Genomic DNA, 6,000 nt, shown 5'->3' with positions numbered 1-6,000 from the left:
AGATGTTATCTTTACAACTGAAAAGAAACACATCATTAAACTGGTGATAGTATCATTACATTAATATATATCTCAAAAACATGAACTAATTAGCAGTCAAAAAATGTAAAATATCAATAATAACTTTTCTAAAATCTAAATATGTATTAACTATGGACTGAAGAATATCAGGAGACCTCAGAGTACTCACAATCAATTCATAAATATTGTTTATTTCACTTAAGAAAGTATGAAAGATGATAGGGCACCTTGGTGCTCAGTTGGTTGAGCATCTGACTTCGGCTCAGGTCATGATATCATGGTTCAAGAGTCTGAGTCCCACATTGGGCTCGCTGCTGACAGCGCGGAGCCTGCTTTGAATCCTCTGTGCCCTTCTTTTTCTGCTCCTTCCCCACTTATGCTCTCTCTCTCTCTCTCTCTCTCTCAAAAATAAATAAACCTTCAAAAAAAAAAGGAAAGTATGGTACACCTGGGTGGCTCAGTCGGTTAAGCATCCGACTTCAGCTCAGGTCATGATCTCACGGTCCATGAGTTCAAGCCCTATGTTGGGCTCTGTGCTGAAAGCTCAGAGCCTGGAGCCTGGTTCAGATTTTGTGTCCAGCCCCCCCGCCCCTCCCTTACTCATGCTCTCTCTCTCTCTCTCTCTCTCAAAAATAAATAAATGTGAAAAAAATCAAAAAGAAAGTATGAAAGATGGTAAATATATTTTGGGGATTTCAGTGCTCACTGTAACTAGTAGAATAAGAAATAAAATAATTTTTCCCTTTAGAGGAACAAGAACAGAGCTACCATATGGTCAAGGACATTATGCCCATCTATGTCATCTCAGAGAATAAAATTCTTGCACAAATGATATCCAGAAAGACAGCTGGCAGTGAACTGGAACTGAGTGAGGTATTTGGTGCTAGGCAGCCTGGGGACACTGTTAAGGATGCACTGATCTTTGTCTCCCTGAGGATTCCATGCTGCTCTACCTGACCTACAATTTATGGACAGTGTTACTCAACCTAATGCTAAGAGAGAACAGGATGAGGGATGGAGGATCAAAAGGAAGAAAGGTCCTTTTGGTGTCAAATGTGGGAAAGACAGAATTCTACTGTAACAACAATTCTTCTGTAGCTATTCATACAGTTCATTCCTAGAATATAACCATTTCTTGCTGTGTTTCTCTGAACAACTTCTACAGGATTGGAGTGAACAGTATAGCTGGTTAACCGGCTATTTTATGGCAAGTTATTTTCCTTTGGGTTATTAATCAAAATAGAGTTTACCATAAATTTCTCTTAAGTCTGGAAAATACTTTGCCGTGCATGAAGGTGAAGTAATGTGGGTCTTTAAAAGCAGTGTATACTTCGGGACTATATATATAGTCCCCCCCCACACACACACACACATTTATATATGGTACATGTGTGCATGTGAGCCCCTAAGCCCACTATAGAGAAGGCACATGAAATGAAAACATTTGAGTTTTTCCTCTCACTCCAAGACTTAGTGAGTCAGGAATGCTAAAGGGGAAAAAATCCCAGTAACTTTATTTATTTAATTATTTGTAGAGATGATGCTGTTTACCCTCAGTCATGAGGAACAAAATTTGAAAAGAGTGGGAGATCAGAGGATTTCAAAAAGAACAGGATGATTTAGCACAAGAAGCAAGTTAGCTATAAGCACGTAATTAGGGTGCCTCAGGAAGTTACCATGAATGGCAAGTAGAAATGAGTGTCAATGGAGCAGAAAGGGTACCATCCAACCTGGAGAGCTAAGCACCAAAGATCTATGTTAGAAGAACATGGCCAACTGCAGAGCCAATCTGTAGGGACTCCCATAAACCAAAAATGGGACAATTTGAACAACAGAAAGAATAAGAACTGCAATAAATTTAAACTCATCAACTATTTTTATTTTTCTTTTTTATAAGTTTTTAAATGTTTATTTATTTATTTGGGGGGGTGGTGAGAGAGAGAGAGCAGGGGAGGAGCAGAGACAGAAGGCGAGAGAGAGAGAATCCCAACCAGGCTCTGCACTGACAGTGCAGAGCCCAATGTTGGGCTCAAACCCACAAACGGTGAGATCTGAGCCACAATCAAGAGTTGGATGCTTAATCAACTGAGCCACCCAGGCACCCCTCATCAACTATTTTTAAATCCATGAATATTAAATAGTTACAAGAAGAAAAATATTTAACTGGTCAATCTGGGAGGATTATTTTGAAGTCTATTGCTTTGAAAACTAGCAAGTAAAGTGCAAATCGAAGTCTTATCCTCAGGGTAACAAAATAGTTAATGAGAGGAAATTTCTCCTTGAAGAATTATTTCAGTTAATAAGTTGAAGAATGATAGAATCAGAATATCACCATTTTGCAACTAATGATCTAGGCAATGATCATCAGTGATTGCTCACATCACAAGACAACAGATTTTATATATCTCCTGGTAGAAGTACATAGCATCCCTTATCAAGTACTCTTCACACACACACATGCACACACACAAACAAACCTTCAAATGTAACTAGTAATTTATAGCAAACAGAAAGGGAAAAGAAATATGGTAAAAGGGACACAATCAGAAAAATCCAACTGTAAGAAACTGTTTAGGATAAATGACTCCATTTCTCTAATAAGTGAAAGGAAAAAGGAATAGATGGCAGGGGAGACCTTTAGATTAAGAAACTTAAGAGACATATAAATCCAGAAGGAGGGCAGGGCAGCATGGAACTTTTCTTTTGCATCCCTCATCCCTAAAATGCAGCCAAATCAACACTGAACCATCTTGCACAGCTAGAAAACTGATCTGAGGATTAACACAACAATCTGCACAACTTGAACTACAGAACTTGGCAGGTACGTGGTGCAGAGAGGTGAACTTGGGGAGAGAGAAACTGTTGAGGGTAGGAAGCTGTTTTTGCCTGTGGAGAGAGGATGGAAACAGAAGAAGAGTCCAGGAAAAGCATTGCTCTATGCCCCCTGAGAGCAGCTGGAGAGAAAGAGAGTGGAGTGAGCAAAAAAGGAAGAATGGAGAAAGGGACTACAAGGGACTGAACAAAAAAAGGGGGGCGAGGATAAAGGAGACAGTCTAAATTCCACTAAGACGCCATAAAAAGGGGAGTTCAGAGTCTGAAACTCAGCAGTTTGATACCTGGAGGAGTTCTAGTGGGAAGAGCAAAGCCCAAGAGCAGACAGCAAGGTCCAAGGAGTCCTCAGGCCACATGGGGAATGGCTTTTTCCCTGCTGGGAGGACATTTGATAGAAGCAGTACAGTCTCCTCCAGCAGACCCCAGAGAACAGCCACTTTCACTGGTGTTGAAACAGGGACATTAAGGGTTCACTGAAGCTTGGAGCCAGATGGGCATTGTGATTTACCATAATCCCTGAAACGCTGCTGCTACACAATCCCCTAAACTTTTTCTGGGGCAGGCTGGCACCAGCTGCAGTTTCTGTGCATCTGTGGCAGCACAGTCTTGCAAACATTCCTGGGGGCGGGCTGGCCTCCGGCCACTGCTCAGCAAACCCTCCCTCAGAGGGTCTGAGCAGGTCAAAGCCACAGGGCACTCAGAAGTGAGGTTTGGAAACACAGTCCCATCTGAGATAAAACTCAGGAGGCAGGCTGACAGCTTGGTCATGGACAGTGTAGAAGCAGGGAGTGGATGGAAGCCAGACACAAAGGAGGGGTGCTTGATTTCCAGTCTGTGAGAGCACAGAGTTCTGATACTAGAGACTGGGTAGCTCAGTGATGCCATCTTCACCCCTCCCACGCATGCGCATGCACATGTATATCTACATAACGATCCAGTCCAATTAACTAAGCAGCTCCATCCAGTGGAGAATGGAGCTGCTGAACCAAGACCCACCCAAATGGGCCATAGCGCTCTAGTGGAACACCACAAATCTCTCTGCCTACTTAGTTTACATACTGTAAAGTGCTCCATAGTTTGACTTCTAGGGGAAACTGGACATAATTTCAATTGTATTTCATTCTGTTCATGGGTCTATCTATTCAATTTTTTTTTCTTTTCTTATTCTTGAATACAGAAAGAGAAAAAAATTATTTTTATTTTCTGTTTCTATGAAAAAGATTTAATTTTTCTACAATATTTTTTACTTTTTTGTAAGTTTTTTAGTTCTATTTTATGTTCATCATTTCATTTGATTCTATTTTATTGCATTCATTTTTTTTTAATTTCTAACATTTTCCTTTTTTTAACCTTTTTTCTTTCTTTTCCATTCTTTCCCTTTTTTCTCTAATCTATCAAACATCCTTCAAACCAGACTGAAATATACCTAGGAGCTAGCATTCTTTATTTGATTTTTTGTGTTGTTTTTATTTTTATTTATTTTCACTTTTATTTTATTAATTCTTTTTCTTCCTTCAAAATTACAAAAGAAAGGAATACACCCCAAAAGAAAGAACAGGAAGAAAGGACAGCCAGGGACTTAATCAACACAGATACAAGCAAGATGTCTGAACCAGAATTTAGAATCACAATAATAAGAATACTAGCTGGGGTTGAAAAAAGCATAGAATCCCTTTCTGTGGAGATAAAAGAGGTAAAATCTAGTCAGGACAAAATTTAAAATGCTATAACTGAGCTGCAATCTCAAATGTCTGCCATGGCAGCAAGGATAGATGAAGCAGAGTAGTGAATCAGTGATATAGAAGACAAACTTATGGAGAATAATGAAGCAGGAAAAACGAGGGAAACTAAGGCAAAAGAGCACGATATGAGCATTAGAGAACACAGTGACTCATGAAAAAGGAATAACATCCAAATCATAGGGATCTCAAGAGATGAAGTAGAGAAAAAGGAGTAGAAGATTTTTGTGAGCAAATCATAGTGGAAAACTTTCCTAACCTGGGGAAAGACAAAGACATCAAAATCAAGGAAGCACATAAAACTCCCATTAGATTCAACAAAAACCGACCATCAACAAGGCATATCATAGTCAAATTCACAAAATTCTCAGGCAAGGAAAGAATCATTAAATGGCAAGGGGAAAAACGTCCTTAACCTACAAGGGAAGACAGATCAGGTTTGCAGCAGACCTATCCACAGAAATTGGCAAGCCAGAAAAGAGTGGCAGGATATATTCAATGTGCTGAATCAGAAAAAATATGCAGTCAAGAATTCTTTATCCAGCAAGGCTGTCATTCAAAATAGAAGGAGAGGTAAAAAGTTTTTCAGATGAACAAAAACTAAAGGAATTCATGACCACTAAACCAGCACTGCAAGAAACTTTAAGGGGGACTCAGAGGGAAGAAAAGAAGAAAATAACAAAAAAGACCAAAAGCAAGTAAGATCAGAAAGGACCAGAGAACACCACCAGAAACTCCAACTCTACAAGCAACATAATGGCAATAAATTCATATCTTTCAGTATTCACTCTAAATGTCAATGGACTAAATGCTCCAATCAAAATACATAGGGTAACAGAATGGGTAAGAAAACAAGATCCATCTATATACTGTTTACAAGAGACCCACTATAGACCTACAGACACTTTCAGATTGAAGGTAAGGGGATGGAGAACCATCTATCATGCTAATGATCACCAAAAGAAAGCCGGAGTAGCCATACTGATATCAGACAATCTAGATTTTAAAATAAAGACTGTAAAAAGAGATGAAGAAGGGCATTATATCATAATTAAGGGGTCTATCTACCAAGAAGACCTAACAATTGTAAACATGTATTCTCCAAACATGGAAGCAACCAAATATATAAATCAGTCACAAACATAGAGAAACTCATTGATAATAATACCATAATAATAGGGGATTTCAACACCCCACTTACAGCAATGGACAGATAATCTAAGCAAAAAATCAATGAGGAAACAATGGCTTTGAATGACACACTGCACTGGATGGACTTAACATACATATTAGGAATATTCCATCCCAAAGCAGCAGGATACACATTCTTTTTCAGTGCACATGGAACATTCTCCAGAATAGACCACATACTCTCCAGAATAGATCACATACTGGGACACAAATCAGC

The sequence above is a fragment of the Acinonyx jubatus genome, chromosome A3 (assembly GCF_027475565.1).
Source record: "Acinonyx jubatus isolate Ajub_Pintada_27869175 chromosome A3, VMU_Ajub_asm_v1.0, whole genome shotgun sequence".
NCBI classification, from domain to species: domain Eukaryota; kingdom Metazoa; phylum Chordata; class Mammalia; order Carnivora; family Felidae; genus Acinonyx; species Acinonyx jubatus.
The sequence above is the reverse complement of the archived record's forward strand: the minus strand, read 5'-3'. Positions refer to the sequence as shown.